We start from the raw sequence: 17,228 nt of genomic DNA, 5'->3' as shown, positions 1-17,228 counted from the left end.
CCCTCCAGTTCTATCCACGTTGAAGCAAATGGTGGATATTTGTCATTTCTAATGGCTGAGGAATATTCCATTGTATACATAGACCACAGCTTCTTTATCCATTTGTCTGTCGATGGACACCAAGGCTCCTTCCACAGTTTGACTATTGTGGACATTGCTGCTAGAAACATCGGGGTGCAGGTGTCCTGGAGTTTCACCGCATCTGTATCTTTGGGGTAAATCCCCAGCAGTGCAATTGCTGGGTCATAGGGCAGGTCTATTTTTGACTCTTTGAGGAACCTCCACACAGTTTTCCAGAGTGGCTGCACCAGTTCACATTCCCACCAACAGTGCAAGAGGGTTCCCCTTTCTCCGCATCCTCTCCAACATTTGTGGTTTCCCGCCTTGTTAATTTTCCCCATTCTCACTGGTGTGAGGTGGTATCTCGTGGTTTTGATTTGTGTTTCCCTGATGGCAAGTGATGCGGAGCATTTTCTCATGTGCTTGTTGGCCATGTCTGTGTCTTCCTCTGTGAGGTTTCTGTTCGTGTCTTTTGCCCATTTCATGATTGAGGGGAATGAGGCCCTTTTTTAGAAGAATGTTAAAGAATTTGTGGACATACTTATAACTATCATATTCTTCCCATGTGCAAAGTACTCCCATCCTTCCCAATGCAGCCCCGAAGTCTCACCCCTGTACAGCATCAGCTCTAAGTTCAGGATGTCACCATTTAAATCAGGTCCCAGTGTAGGAAATTCTCCTTAAGTGCAGATCTCCAAGTACAATTCCTCTCTGTCTGAGGTCTTGTGAACTAAAGACATTAAGTGAAATATCAGTTAGTTATCCATCACTATGTAGCATGCCACCCCACAACTTACTGGTTTAAAGCATCAAACACCATCTCAGTTTTGGTGTGTCAGCAATTCAGAAGTGGTTTTTCTGGATGGCTCTGGATGGATCTGAGATCAGTCTTTCATGATGTTTCAGTCAATCAGCTGGGGCTGAGTCATCTAGAGGCTTGAGGAGGCTGGAGGAACTGCTTCTAAGATCACTCAGTGACTTGGCTGTTGGCTGGAGGACTCATGCGGACCTCTCCACAGACTGTTTAAATGTCTTCATGACATGGCAGTTAGCTTCCCCCATGCTAAGTGATCCAAGGGTGAGCAAGCAAGAGGGAAGCCATGATTTCTTTTATTACCGAGTCTCAGAAGTGACAGGTCATCACCTCTGCCATGCTCATTTGGTCTCATAGGACAACTCTGCTATGATATGGGAGGGGACAGCACAAGAGCATGATTCCAGGAAGCAGGGCTCCCTGGGCACCATCTTGGAGATAGGCCAACACACCTGCTAATGAATTAATGTCAGAAGCTGGACTTAGGAGCACTGTCAGAAGCTGTAGATTCTTATTATGTGTTTGCCACTCTTCATATGATCCTAATACAGTAACAAAATTTGGCAGTACTATGAAAACAGGGATCTTAAGTAATAACTGTCTCTATCAGATGAATGATGATGATAGATGGGTAAAATGACCCAAAGGATTTATGTGAAAACAGCCCACAGAAATCCAAGCACTGTAGACATATATTTATCTGAGAGAGCACTCTGAAGTCTTATGAGCCTGACAATAGTGAATTCTACTTCCAGCAATGTGGTTTTCCTCTTTACCTTGGTTTCCTTAATTTCAAAAAAGCATAATAATAGCTTTTTTGATGAGTTTTTATGGGAATTCAAGCTTTTATATTTAAGGTAAATAGCAATTATTAATTAATTGATAGAAAGTAATTACTGAAAAGATTATTTCATGGTATTGCATGGTAACCACCTGAATTGATAGATGTCTTTCAGTCTTTGGAGAGACATTTGTAAATGCACGAGAAAGGTAAATCTCTCCCATTCAATAATGTATATAATCATATTTCAGAAAATGAATACAAAAGAAAAAATCATCCATTACCCTGCAACTCTTACACAATCACCATCTTTCCTTCTAGGCTTCTTTTCTATGCACTTTTCTCCTCCTAAAGTCGGAGTGTACATAAAAGTATACTTTTTGTTTCTTTCACTTTATATCCTTTTTTTAAAAGAATTATTTATTTATTCATTCAGAGAGAGCGAGAGAGAGGCAGAGACACAGGCAGAGGGAGAAGCAGGCTCCATGCAGGAAGCCCGATGTGGGACTCGATCCCGGGTCTCCAGGATCACACCCCGGGCTGCAGGCGGCGCTAAACCACTGCGCCACCCGGCTGCCCCTCACTTTATATCCTAATATAGAAACATTTTACAGAGTCTGACACTGAAACTATTTGTGTGTGTCATGCTCAAATTAGTGAGCTGGGGGCCAGAGTGGGAGGGTAGAGTTGGTAGAAGGAGGGGGAGTTATGAGCCAATAAATACCCAACAACTCTCTGTCATGATCAGTTAAAGTTCCAAGAAGCAGAGGTCCTACAGAGTATCAGAGACCAATGCAAGGAGATAGTAGGAAGTGCTAAGAGATTCTAGAAATTGTGGCCTAGGGATGAAAGGTGCTTAAGCAATCTTTGCTTCCATTCCTCTTCCATAAATCATAGATGTTGCATGCAACTTCCCTTATGGGGCTGCTGGAAGAGTTAGTCAAATTAGCATATGTAAAGTGCTCAACACATAGAAAAGATATTATTATTAAAATGGTAAGATTTTAAAAAAATAAAATAAAATGGTAAACTTTCATGAGTCAGGATATGGGATTTCTCAAAGTGTTTAGCAAACTAGGAATTCTGCACAGACTTCTTTTTTTTTTTTGATTGTTTTAAGATTTTATTTTTTAAGCAATCTTGACACACAACATGGGGCTCAAACCCACAACCCTGAGATCAAGAGTTGAATGCTCTACCAACTAAGCCAGCCAGGAACCCCCTTAACAGATTTCTCAAACATATAACTTATGTCCTAGTTTCTATAACATAGGAAAGTCCATCTGGACATCAGGTCAGTGTAGGGTTGATTATTATTATTTTTTTTGTAGGGTTGATTATTGATAGCAAACACCAATGCTTGCTTACAGGAACTAGGTGGGCAACCTAAGGATAGGATGCTAGGAGGAGCTTGCAAGGTGGATGGTGCAACCCTGCTTCCATAGAGGGCAGAGCTACTGGGCATTCAGTTGATCTGTAGGACTAAAGCTCAGGGTTGCCAGGTGACAGCTACAGAGCATTTTTTTCCAACATTCATCTGAATTAACGATGCTATTACAATATTCTTGGAAATGTTTCAAAAAAATTTTGAAGTAGGCTCCATTCTGAGCATGGAGACCAACATGGGGCTTAAACTCACTCCCCTGAGATTAAGACCTGAGCTGACATCAAGAGTCAGAGGCTCAATGAACTGAGCCACCCAGGAGCCCCAAAGTTCTTGGAAATTCACACACACACAAATCAACAGTGGTTAGGTGACAGGATTTCTAGCATAGGGACAAGACTTACTTTCTGCCTTATCTCTAGCTAGCGGGGTTGATTTTACACATTAAAATACATTCAATTAGGGCAGCCTGGGTGGCCCAGTGGTTTAGCGCCACCTTCCGCCCAGGGTGTGATCCTGGAGACCCTGGATCCAGTCGCACGTCAGTCAGGCTCCCTGCATGGAGCCTGCTTCTCCCTCTGCCTGTGTCTCTGTGTCTCTATCTCTCTCTCTCTGGTATCTTGTGAAAAAATAAATAAAATCTTTAAAAATATACATTCAATTAAATAAAAAGTACACATTGACATATAAAATGCTTCAAGAAGTCCTCCACTAGAGCCAAAAACCCATTTAACTTTATTTAACCCAGTGGTTTCCATACTATGTGATCTGGAAACTCTGTTTTCCACACAAAATTCCCTACAATACACTTTGGGAAAGGCTTTCTAGCTTTCGAAAGGAATACTCAAACCAACCCATCAACAAAAACAACAGACTGGTTATTGTGCCATGTTGGGGGGCACCCCACAGGTGTTCCTGCCGTGTGCTAATGGGCTCCTGCCACCTTCCACCTTCGGATCAGCAGCAGGGACATGGCAATTACCTCTGAGGACCCAATTCTCCATCTCTCCTGTGCTCACCTCACAGGGAAGAGGTCTGGGCACCATATTAGAGCTTGATAAACAGGAGTTTTCCCCTGAATCCTTGGAAAAAGTATTTTTTAACTGCTTCTCTAACATAACATTATGACAGCAGCTTAATGAACATATTAAAGACAGAGAAATAGCTCCTCTTATGTGGCCTGAATACATTTGGTATTGTCCGAACCTGGCAAATTGCACTGTGCTCTACACATAAATAGAGGTATGATGAACTGCAATGATAATACCATATTTTTCACTTGTTTCTTTTATCTTCTTTACTAGTTTGTCAACAGGGAGAGTAGGGTGTGGTAGCCTTAGATTCCTAATCTGTGAGCATGATATTTATCTTGCAGAATTTTGTCAGCCAGAATTTTTGAAAGATCAAATAACAAGGCAAACATATGTAAAGTGCCTAAAACAATACCACAGGCATAGCAGGACTCGGTAAAGGACAAGACAACTATGGGGTGCCTGGGTGGCTTAGTTGGTTAAGCATCAGACTCTTGGTTTCAGCTCAGGTCATGATCTTAGGGTCCTGGGGTCAAACCCCAGGTTGGACTCCATGCTCAGCAGGAAGTCCGCTTCAGAATCTCTCCCTCTGCCCCTCCTATTTGTCCTCTCTCTAAAATAAATAAAATATTTTTTTAAAAAATGACAATCATTACCTGAGTGATGGGCATTAAGGAGGGCACATGATAAGATGAGCACTGGGTGTTATACTATATGTTGGCAAATTGAATTTAAAGAAAATATATTAAAATGACAATTATTGGTATTATGTCTACACTACCTGTTAACATTAAATTCTTGGAAGATGGAAAAAATCATGGATCTTAAGCGTGTACAGTCACTAGCGTGAAGCATGTACAGTCACTAAGGTAAATCATGGAACTGCAATATTTGTAGTTGGTTGCAATGGTTTTTTTAAGATTTTATTTATTTGTTCATGAGAGACACACAGAGAGAGGCAGAGGCATAGGCAGAGGGAGAAGCAGGCTCCCTGCGGGGAGGCTGATGCGGGGACCCCATCCCGGGATCACAACCTGAGCTGGATGGAGGTAGATGCTCAACCACTGAGCCACCCAGGTGCTGGGCTGAAATGTTTTAAAGGATTGGCAAGGTTCTTAGAAATTCTCTTTTGCAGATGACAAAAGGAGAAACTGAGGCTGAGAAAAATCAAGCAATTTGCCCATGCTTTTCACGGGAGCGTAAATCACTACAGCCAACACGTGGATCCCACACTAAGCATAACAAGAATCCCAATGAAGAGTTAAAAACTCAGGAGGACCCCTCTCTGAAGTGAACACACCCATAAACCTTCGCTTTGCGTGGCTCCAGGGATTCTATAACTCCCACACATTTGCACGGTTAATAACAAATTCGAACTCTGGGCATACTAAGTGATCTGCTGCCAACGTTCCCAGTATTTTGTTTAAATCCCTGCTTTGCCTGGACGACACAGGAACAGCCTTCGCGCATCGTACCACCAGGTGGCGCCGCACCCCGCGCGGAGGAGGCGGGCAGGCCGCAGGGGCGCCGGGGCGCCGGGGCGGGCTGGTGGAAACCCGGGAAGTCTAGCGCCCTGGGTGCATTTTAAATGTTCAGACGCGAACATGAAAGAGGACGAATTAAATTTGCCATTATCCCGCATACTTAAATCCTAAATGACTTTGATAAAAATAGAGCAGAGCCCACTGGAGAAGTGGCTGCCAGCCCAGCCTCTCTGGCTCGCATTCCAGGGCGAGGCAGGATTCTGACTGAAGCCCATCTCCAAGTTCTAGACCATCCTCGAAAGAAGCAAACGCATCGTGACTCTCCTTTCTTTCTTTCTTTCTTTCTTTCTTTCTTTCTTTCTTTCTTTCTTCTTTCTTTCTTTCTTTCTTTCTTCTTTTTTTTGTTTTAAGATTTTATTTATTTATTCACGAGAGACAGAGAGAGAGAGAGAGGCAGAGACACAGGCAGAGGGAGAAGCAGGCTCCATGCAGGGAGCCCCTCGCGGGACTCGGTCCGGGGACTCCAGGATCATGCACTGGATTGAAGGCAGGGGCTAAACCACTGAGCCACCCAGGTGTCCCCCTGGCTCTCCTTTCTTTAATTTTTTAAAAGATTTTATTTATTTATTCATGAGAGATATATAGAGAGAGATGCAGAGACAGAGACACAGGCAGAGGGAGAAGCAGGCTCCCTGCAGGGAGCCGGATGCGGGAGTCGATCCTGGGACCCCAGGATCACACCCTGGGCTGCAGGCGGCGCTAAACCGCTGGGCCACCCAGGTGTCCCCCGTGGCTCTCCTTTCTAAGCAAAAGCCCAGCATCGTAATACTTAACTTGGGCACTAAGAGCTGGAGAAGGAGGGTATTTCTAGAAGAACTGAAATATAAGAGGCTATGATGCGGGGGTACAAAGGGGGACATGAAAGAGGGCAAAGAACGCGCGGAATGTGAATCAGCCAGAGGAAAATCCGGGAATGCTTCGAAACGAAGCCAGCGTGGGGCGTTAGGACGCGAGGCTTGGAGCAGAGCCCGGAGTCCCCAGTGTCCTGCGCGGAGGCCTGCGCGGAGGCAGAGCTGGGCGCGAGACCCAACCCCGGCGGGGAGCCGCGCAGACCGTGGTTCCCGGCGGGGGCAGGGCTGGGTCGCGGGGGCAGGGCTGGGTCGCGCTCGCGGGCCCCCTGGCGGCAGGCGCGGCCCTGCGGCGGCAACTGCACACCTGCCAGCAGCTGCCGGGACGCGCACGGGGACGGGCGCCCGCGCACGTGGGGCACACCCACCCTCGCAGCCTGGCAGGAGGTGGAAGGAAGCCCTCCGAAACCCCAGCGGCCCAGCGGCCCAGCGGCCGCCGCAGATAACATATCAAACGGAAAGCTGGAAACCAGCACGGGTCACGTTCACACAGGAAGCCCAGCTCCAGCTGTTTGACCCTATTTTAGTAATCGGTTCCAGGCGCACAAAGGAACGCCAGGACAAAAACCGAAGGCAAAAAAAAAAAAAAAAAAAGAAAGAACAACACACACACACACACACACACACACACACACACACCCGACCAAAACACCCACAACCCTTTTCCTTAGGAAGAAGAGCGAGTCCAAGAAGTTTAAGGAGAGCCCCAGCTGGCTTACAGAGTTGGCAGGAGGTCTGGTACCTCTTCTGTGATGCCATGGTCTTCACCGGCCCCCCCCGGGGGGGGGGCATGCCAGAGCAATCATTGGGGGAACTCTGGATGCAGCAAAGCCATATTTAACCTCAACTGTGCTGAGACTTTGGGTGAAAGTATTTTGGGCCTAAGCATTTCCGGCCATGATCAGCTGTATGGGCCTGATGGCCAGTGCTGGCAGAGCTGTGGTCCTGCCACCTGCTTCTATTCCCCGGAGCCAACTAGCTGCCGCCGAGCCTCCTCCTCCTCCTGTCATCATGGCCCGAATCATGTTACCTCGTGGGGTGGTTCTGACCAGGGCACGAGGCAAGATGTCCTATGGCTCAAAGGATCCTCGGGAAGTACCAGCCTCCTGCCTTCAGTTTAATGTAATAATTCACTTCGTCGCTCATACTGTGAACCTGGCCTCTAAAAAAGGGGGGGGGGAGCCTCAATTTCTTTGGAGCCATTGTTGAATTCTCTCAAGTCTTATCCAGGCCAGGGGCTCTCTGAACATTCTGGTCCTGAAACTCACTTACCTTCTAAAAAACCGAGGATTCTGAATAGTTTTGCTTTTTGTTTTTCAATGTGGGTTATCAATATTGATCCTATTAGAAATGAATGCTGAGACATTTTTACAATATGTAAGAGTGACAATCATAATGCATTACACATTAATGTAGATTATGACAAATAACTGTTTTCCCAAACAGAAAACGTTCAGTGAGAAGTGCCATGTCACTTACGTTTTACAAATCTCCTTAATGTCTGGCTAATAGAAAACAGCTGGATTCTCCTATCTGCCCTGCTTCTCTACATTCTGTCCATTGTAGTATCTCGTTTTGATAAAAGTTTATGAAGAAAAATCAGCCTCTGCATGGGGAAGGAGTATTTTAATAGGTTTTAAAGATAAGTGCACATAGTCGTTGATACTACATGCAAACTCAGTAAATGCTAGTTTCTTTAAAGTTAATTTTAATGTGGAACCTGGAACCTTATCAATGAACTTTTTAAATTCTCTTACATGAAGCCCATTGGTCTATTTTGCACTTTGAATGGATCTTTTATCCATGCATGCTTTTGTAACATTTGGAAAATATTGGCTGACTGACTTACGTAGATCTTCCAAATTTTGGCATATTTTATTACATATCCCCCCCAAATCACATTATTAATATACTGCCACCAATTTCATCAGAATAATGTCTATAAAGAAGCTCTCAAGCTCCTTGTGATGGATACAAGTTTTCCATAATTCTAATCCTTTCTTGAAAGTTAAAATTTTATCATTGACAAACTGATATTGTCAGTTGTTCTACTTGAGGGGACAAGCTCACTTTATTCATTTTCACAAAGCATCAATCAAATATCCAATTCTAAATAACTATAGTTTGTCTTTAATTCTTTTTTTTTTATTTATGATAGTCACAGAGAGAGAGAGAGAGAGAGAGAGAGAGAGAGAGAGAGGCAGAGACACAGGCAGAGGGAGAAGCAGGCTCCATGCACCGGGAGCCCGACGTGGGATTCAATCCCGGGTCTCCAGGATCGCGCCCTGGGCCAAAGGCAGGCGCCAAACCGCTGCGCCACCCAGGGATCCCTTGTCTTTCATTCTTTAAAATTTTAAAGGACAGTGGTGTTCCAGGAGGAATTAAAGACTAGTTTAGTTCACAATTTAATTGCCAAGTGTTTTTCCTCAAGAGAACCAACACTCGGGCAGCCCGGGTGGCTCAGTGGTTTAGTGCTGCCTTCAGCCCATGGCCTGATCCTGTAGTCCCAGGATCGAGTCCCACATCAGGCTCCCTGCATGGAGCCTGCTTCTCCCTCTGCCTGTGTCTCTGCCTCTCTCTCTCTCTCTCTCTCATAAATAAATAAATAAAACATTAAAAAAATAAAACCAACACTCTTCATTATATAGCAGAAATGCTTCAAGTGTACTTCCCATCTTATCAGAGAATATTTTGTTTTGTTTTTTTCTTTAAAGATTTCCTTTATTTATTCATGAGACATACAGAGAGAGAGGCAGAGACACAGGCAGAGGGAGAAGCAGGCTCCATGCAGGGACCCCAATGTGGGGCTCAATCCCGGGACCACGGGACCACACCCTGAGCTGAAGGCAGGCGCTCAACTGCTGAGCCACCCAGGCGTCCCTATCATAGAGAATATTAAGTGCACATGTACTCAGAGGTTGAGACTTAGCAAAATTAATAATTTTTACTGATTTATCAAGGACATTATATATATATACATACATATATATATTATTTTTAAGTAATCTCTACACTCAACGTGGCCCTCGAACCCACAACCCCGAGATAAAGAGTCGCACACTCCAACTGAGCCAGCCAGGTATCCCTATCAAGGACATTCTTAAATGAAACTGGAGTCTCTTTTACTGTGAGTATGTGGTGACTATTTGGTGCCACATGCCACATGCCACATGCCAAGGAGGCAGCAGTTTTGCTCTCTGTTGCTTTTGCATCATCAGTAGAAATTTCACCACAGTGAAAAAATCAACACCTTCATATTAATAAGAAAATAGTTTTTGGGATGCCAGGGTGGCTCACTGGTTGAGTGCCTGCCTTCAGTTCAGGTCATGATCCCAGGGTCCTGGGATCAAATCCTGTATCAGGCTCCCCTCAGAGAGCTTACTTCTCCCTCTGCCTATGTCTCTGCCCCTCTCTGTCTCTCTCATGAATAAATAAAGAAAATCTTTAAAACAAATAGTTTTTACCTTACAGACTCCTTGAAAGGGTCTTGGAGATACCCCCGTAGTACTCCTCTATCCTCTCCAACTCCTGGTGACTTCTGGCTGTTTTAAATTTCCCTATTGCAGCATTCAATAGTGGAGGTGTCTCTGAGTCTATAAGGTAAAAATTATTCTCATATTAATATTGGAATATTTTATTTCCCCAAGTTCTTGATTTATAATAGACTCTACCTTCTATTTTGAACAATAAGAAATTATTTGGCATACTAATTACATGCCAGACACTATTCTAAACATGAAAAAATACTAGTCAATGTAACAAACAAGTCCTTACTCTCATGGCTCTCATATTCTAGAATGGACAATAAACTTTTAAATAAATTAATGCACAAGACATAATTCCTATAATGATTAAAAATAGACTGATGTGACCAAAGGTGAGCCAGCAGTGAGAGGACCCCAAAATGAGGGGTGTCAGGTTTGTACTCTGGTATGAATAATGGTGTTTCAGGGTAGAAATGAGAATAGGTGAAGTTTGCAGTAGACCGGCTAGGGTAAAATTGGAATTCCCCTGAAAAACTAGGGCAAGGAAGAGGAAAGAAGGCATGGTTCTCTGTGTTTGAAAGGAGTGCCATCTTACCCCTTCTGGAGAGTACCTCCTCATTGCCTAGGAGAGGAAGTAGCAGGGCATGGTGGAAATGTCTGGAGAAGAGCAGTTGGGTCTGGTACAAGAAGCCAATCTGCTCTGTGAGGGCTGTGACAGCATCACTGATGTTACTAGTTGCTGCTTGTTCTGCCCAGAGGCTGGTAGGAGAAGGGGGCAAAGATGGAACGAGGTTTATTTGTAACTGGAAGTTTCCATTGCTCTGGTTGCCATACCCAAGCTACATCAACATCCAGAGGCTGGCTATCACTTCTGCTCCAGAGTGTCACAGAGCCACGTCTACAGCACACTAACATCTTTCATCTATACCAGTAGTCACCTAAGCTAGCTACCTAGGGCAAAAAAAAAAAAAATAAATAAATAAATAAAAACTGAGAAATCACACAAAACTCAAAAGAATGGCTTGGAGGTCCCATTGCGAAAAGCACTGTGCCATGGAGAAAATATTATGGCGCTCACTTGAGATACTTCTGTAGAATCAACTAGTGCCCTGTTTTCCTCTCCTCTTTACCATTAGTAGGTGTTATCAGGTAAATATAAGCTTCTAGCAAGATGTCCCTGCTGTTCCTGCTGGAGGCATGTGTCCTTGGCATCTCCAGGGCACATTTCTGGTGTTTTCTTCTGATGAACCCCTCTTATTAGTCCAGGGGAGGCATCTGTTCCCTCCTTGAGTTCAACCTTTCCCCTCTACTCCCCCCCCCTTGAGCCAGCGTTGATGTCCCTTCCCCCACACCTCACTCAAGAGCCGTGATTTTGTTTCCTTTCACACTTTTTCCCTGAGTGTTTGAATTCTCATAACCCCAACAAAGGTATATTTTGCCCCTTCTCAAGTTCTTTGTCTTTCAACCACTTCATGTTTTTCAGAAGAGATATACTGGACAGGCTGTAGATCTCTGTGTAGAATCCTGCACTTTATACCGATGGTGGAAATTTGACATAAAATGTGAAAAAATCTCTCCATTCTAGAAGTGCCCATGCAAGGCCATCCATTCAATCTCCCTCCCATTAAATCCCAGCATATTCCCTCTTCTTAGTAAAGCATAGAATGCTGGGGGGGAGGGGGAGGGCAGGGACTACTGTTTGTCACTACACCCCTATAGCCCCAGCCTTTACAAACCATTGATACTTTTACTGTAAGGGTGCTAGAAAATGTGGTTCACTCTACTCCACAGAGGCAGCTGGGTGGGAGGGGTGGCCATGTGTGTAGTGGGAGGGTGGGTTTTGCTCTAATCTCTGTTCCAAGAGCATCAGAACTTCTGCTACAACCACTCTTCCCCAATCATGTAACTTCTTCCATGGTCCCCTCGGGTTGGCTCTAAAGTCCTTAAAGCCAAATGTATATGCCACATTTAGCAACTCTCCAGGGGCTTATCCTAAGTGTCTTAAGAATGAGATACATGAAAGACTTCATCTGATGTTTCCCGGCTTCAATGTCCTGTCCCAATGACCGCCTCTTCATCATTGTTTTTCTGCCTTCCTTTTTGAACTTTGACGTGTGTCTTGGCTACATTGTCTCCTGAAAATAGATCCCCATAAAAACTTTAACAAGTTGGTCCTCCATTTCTATCACACTTAAAGTCACATGAATCACAGCAAAGCCTCCCTTGGTGCCCCTGGGGAACACTCTAGGAAACAACATATTTTAATAAGGAAAGGGCGAGTCAGTCACAGGGAGCCAGGAGGCTTTCACAGCTGCCTCCCCCAGTTCTGCACCCTATATAATGCGTGAGTAATGCGCCTTGCGTGTCTATTGACCGGAACAGGACGGGGATAGATGGTAGTTCTCTGGATGGGTGGTGACCAAGGGTGGGTAAAGCTAGCAGGAAATCCTAGAGAAGACAGGAAAGCTGAGGAGGCGCTGTCCAGTTTTCCTTTTTCCATTCTCCTGAAAGCTCAGTAGTTTACAGTAAATGCATACACTACAGAGTGAAGCAGGAAGACTAAGACATTCTAGTTGGTCACTTTTTGTTTCAGATTCTCATTTTCATTTTTCTAATTCCAGCCCTTTGGTTTCTGCAAGCCTCTGATCCACCTCTTAGCTTTTTGAAATGTTCTTTCCTTCTCACTGAGTCTGCTCGATCCCATGCTTTGAGTGTCTCCTTTCACCCTTTGAGAACCCTGTTGAACCATTGGCTCTGTCACTGCAGGCTGGCCTCGTAGCAGCAGCAGCAGGCAGCGGAGGAAAGAAGACTACAATCCGAAAGATCTGACCAAGGGGTGCCTGGGTGGTGTCTGACTCTTAGTTTTGGCTCAGGTCATGATCTCAGGGTTGTGATCTCGGGATTGTGAGATTGAGCTCCATGTCAGGCTCTGAGCTCAGTGGGGAGCCTACTTGAGATTCTCTCCCTCTGTCCCTTTCCCCACTCAAGTTCTCTTTCTCTAGAATAAATAAATCTTCTTTTAAGAAAGATCTGATCAGAAATAAGCTGCTCAGGGAATACAATGAAGGCTATATTTGTGTTCTAAATCTTAATTGTTCAAATATTTTCTTTCAATGTTGCCATTTCACTTTTTCAGTATAACTAAACTCATGGAGAAAAGACATAAAAGGAGCTGAGGTTGTAATTAATGTAATTTGTACTGTGTAATATCAGCTCATTTATTTTTAGATGATAATGTATCCTATTCTGTAACCTCCCCCCTAAGACCTCCATAGAAGGTGGTAAGCATTGACAATGCTAGCTAAAAGCTGAGATTTCACGTTTTGGTTATTTTTCTTTGGCTCTGAACACCCAAAGAACAAAGAATTCATACAGCTCTCCTGAGAACACCCAGTTTGCATTTATATTGCGTACTAGGGCAAGCATGCTCTGGCAGTTGCTGTCAAGAAAGCGGAAATTTTCCTCAGCTTAATTCCCAGAATGTAGAGTCTGAGTGTGTGGCAGGAACATAACACGTGTACTTGACAAACACATGGCACTCACACTGGGATGACGGCAGATGGATGGCTTCGGCAATAAACTGCCTGGATTTGGTGAGGCTATTTCCTCCGTAAGAGGAACACTGTACATCCAAAGGCATTTTGAGGAATTTAATTTTGCGTTTGGCTTATGGCGCTTTAAAATTGTCACTCCAAAAGCTGAAAGTGTGAAGACAAGCACTTATTCCCCCAACAATGTCATGAAACACATGGCCATGAGCAGAACATCTACTCTGGTTTATTGTCTGGTCAAGTGGCCATCAAAGCAGAGTCCAGGTACCTGAGAGTCAGATGTTGATCACCTGTCCATCCCCTACCACTCCTGATGCATCAGACAGAGCTCTGTAGAGAAACAGAATGGATAAGCTGTATCTAGAAAATGGGATTGATTTTCAGCTCACGCAATTTGAGTGAGCTCACAAGATTAAAATCTGTAGGGCAGGCTGGCAGGCTGGAGATTCCAGAAAGAATTGACTCTGAAGTCTAGAGGCAGAACGCCTTCCCCTTTAGGGGACCCTTCTCTTTCCTCTTAAGGCCTTCAACTAATTAATGAGGCCCACCCATATTATGGAACACATCTGTTTTACTCAAAGTCTGCTCATTTAAATGTTCATCATATTTAAGGGCACCTAGATGGCTCAGTTGGTTAAGTGTCCAACTCTTTGATTTCGGCTCAGGTCGTGATCTCAGGGTTGTGAGGTTGGCCCCCAAGTCAGGCTCCATGCTGGGCGTGGAGCCTGCTTGGGATTTTCTCTCTCTTTCCTTCTGCCCCTCTCCTCCCATATCAATCAATCTCTCTAAACAAACAAACAAACCAACAACCATTAATATCTAAAAAAATATCTTTTTGGCAAACACAGAGCGATATTTGACCAAACACCTGGATCCCACACTGCAGCCAAGATGACTCATAAAATTAACCATCTACATACAGTAGGTGTTCAACAAAATGATTTGATTTGATATGTATCCCCAGGCAAAATATATCCAGACACTCTTTCTTCAGCTGAACAATGTAGGGATTGGGCTTCATTCCTCCAATTCTTGTAGGCCAAGGGCAAAAATTTAAATATTAAGAATATGGAGAACCTGTAAACTCTGGTCTCTTCAGATTAATTGAAGAACTTTAAATCAGATGATAACACCTTCTCCCCACCATGGTGGCTGCCCCCAGTATCAGCAGCAATAGAATAAATACTATACGGTGGTCCCACACACACACTTATCCTCAAGGGATACCTTCTAGGACCTTTAGTGGAACTGAATCCTACATATAATATACATACATACTTATGATAAAGTTTAATTTATAAATTAGGCACAGTGAGAAATTAACAATGATAACAAATAATAGAACAATTATACTGTAATAGAGGTTCTATGAATGTAGCTTCTTTCTCTCTCTCACAATATCCTATTGTTCTGCACTCACCATTCTTGTGATGGTGCAAGATGATAAAATGCCTACGTGATGAGAGGAAGTGCAGTGAAAGATGTAGGTGGTGTGACCTGGCATTGACCTAGGTCAGCTACTACTGACCTCCTGATGATACATCAGAAGGAGGATCATTGCTTCACGACCATGGCTGACAGCACGTGGCTGAAACTGCAGAAAGCAGAGCCACAGATATGGGGACTACTGTACCAAGCTCTGCAATCCGATGAGCTGTCTCCTTGCTGTCCTGGTTTTCTTGGCCTATCCACATCCAGGGGCAGGACTCAAGTTGCTTAAGATGTCCAAATCACCAGCTCTCCGTAAGAGAAGGGCTCCTCCTCTCACAGTCAATAGGCTGCTTAAGAATTTAGAACCCAGGAGTGAAGGAAATGCCTCTAAAATTTCCAGGAGCTCAAGGAAAGGCTTATAGAAAAATAGGCACTAGTTCCAGCCATTAACTCCTGGTCTGTTTGTTGTTTTTATTTTTAACTAGTCCAGGAAGTAAATAATGTCCAGTGTCTTTAGAAGATGATTGGAAGAGGGTCATTGAGGAGGAATGAGGTTCAAACCACAGTCAGTACATGATCCTTAAAGCAGTGCCTGGTCCATAACACTCAATCATCTCCATGGAATGGGCCAGTTATCCTCTCCTTTCATCCTTTCTCCATGTCTCTGTTTTCCTGAATCCCTGCCCAGAGGCAGCATCCATAGTAATGATTTCGTTGGTGTGGTTCAACCCCAAGGCTTCAAACAGAACCAACACACAGGAGCCCCTAAATACTGTGGTGGTTTCTCAGCTCTGAATCCATACATCAAACCTGATGGGTGTTTCTTTTATGCGGTGTTCCACAAAGAGAAAAAAGGCAAATATTTCAGTTCAGTTAATACAAAGATCTATTTCTCTTTTCTGTCTGACTCCAAGTGTATGAGGACTTAGATAGGCAATTTGCTTTAGAAAGGTGTTCTTTTGGGGCACCTGGGTGGCGCAGTGGTTGAGCGTCCGTCTTCTGCTCAGGTCATGATCCTGGGGTCCTGGGATGGGGTCCTGCATCAGGCTCCCTGTGGGGAGCCTGTTTCTCCCTCTGCCTATGTCTCTGCCTCTCTCTCTGTGTCCCTCATGAATAAATAAATAAAATTCTTTTTTTAAAAAAAATAGAAGTGTGTTCTTTCATTTAGATTTTTGTTTGCTTTGTTTTCTGAACTTGCAGTGTACTAAGTAACTAAATCATGAATCCGACATTTTAGGCGTCTAGATTACATCTTTTGAAAGTTGTTTTTATATGTGGAGTTTATTTGAAACAAATTTGTAGTCAAGGATAAATCCTTGGATGTGGAGCCAATAGAACTGGGCTCTTATGAAACCCTAGATGTCATGTAATTTATTTCTGCCAGTGTAGACTAGATAAATAAAGCTAATGGTTCATTTTCCATGAGGCTTTGAGGGTATATTGAACCTTGAAGAGGTTTGCATGGACGACCTAGGTTTGGAACTTCAGAGATTAACCATGCCATGTTGGATTGACCTCAGGAAACAGTGGCTGGAAAATCGCTTCGAGTTGGGTGATCTGAATATAAATCTGAAGAGTTATATTCATTATCCTTCATAGCTCAGAGTCATCCTGTTCTACCAAAGGGATATAACTCTTGAGTGAAATAGATAATCACTTCTTGAGTGATATTAAGAAGTGATATTATTTGCTAAGAAGCAAACAAACTGGCACATAGAGAGAAAATAATGGGATGGAGGGCCCTTAACTGGTTGTGTAGAGGAAGATTTTTTTCAGAAGACAATATATAAGCTGAAAATTGGAGTTAGGAGTAGCCAGATGTGTGGAGGTGATTTTCCAGAAGCAGTGATAGGTAAAATGGAGGACAGCAGGGCTGAGGGAAATGGAGAAATCACATCAACTTTCAAGGCATCTGCCTTGTGCACCCAGCCTGCTGGTGCTAACATTCACAGAGATGGCAGAAAGTAGGGAGAAGGAGAGGCTTGAGGGGAAATCAAAAGCCACGTTGTGGACATGTCATGTTTGTGATGACTGTGAGAATTCCAAGGGGAGATGTTGAATAGGTGTGTAGGAGCCAGGGTCCTGGCAGGAAACCAGGGCAGGGGGAGGAGAGTTTAATAAAAAGACTCTTTACAAAAGTATGGGCAGAGCTGAGGGAATGCAAGAAGATTGTGCAGTGCCCTGAAGCTAGGTATAGTGGGGAGGCATTACCATACTTGGCCTGAGGAAGCAAAGGAAAAGGGCAGTAACTGGTTAAGAGAGAGGGCTGGGGGGCAGGGGGAGGCAGGAGGTGGATGGA

General features: G+C 44.1%; 1 protein-coding gene across 1 annotated transcript in view; it reads left to right on the top strand.

Moving 5' to 3' along the window:
• The window catches only part of TRMT9B (tRNA methyltransferase 9B (putative)), an 83,980-nt gene extending 78,596 nt beyond the window's left edge, over positions 1 to 5,384 (top strand). Inside the window, exon 5 of the mRNA XM_055335341.1 lies at positions 5,206 to 5,384. The gene's annotated coding sequence lies outside the window, so the exon portion shown is untranslated. The remainder of the gene's footprint in view (positions 1 to 5,205) is intronic.
• The last annotated feature ends 11,844 nt before the right edge of the window (positions 5,385 to 17,228 follow it).

The sequence above is a fragment of the Nyctereutes procyonoides genome, unplaced genomic scaffold (assembly GCF_905146905.1).
Source record: "Nyctereutes procyonoides isolate TBG_1078 unplaced genomic scaffold, NYPRO_anot_genome, whole genome shotgun sequence".
Lineage (NCBI taxonomy): Eukaryota > Metazoa > Chordata > Mammalia > Carnivora > Canidae > Nyctereutes > Nyctereutes procyonoides.
This window is presented reverse-complemented; position numbering and strand designations above follow the sequence as displayed.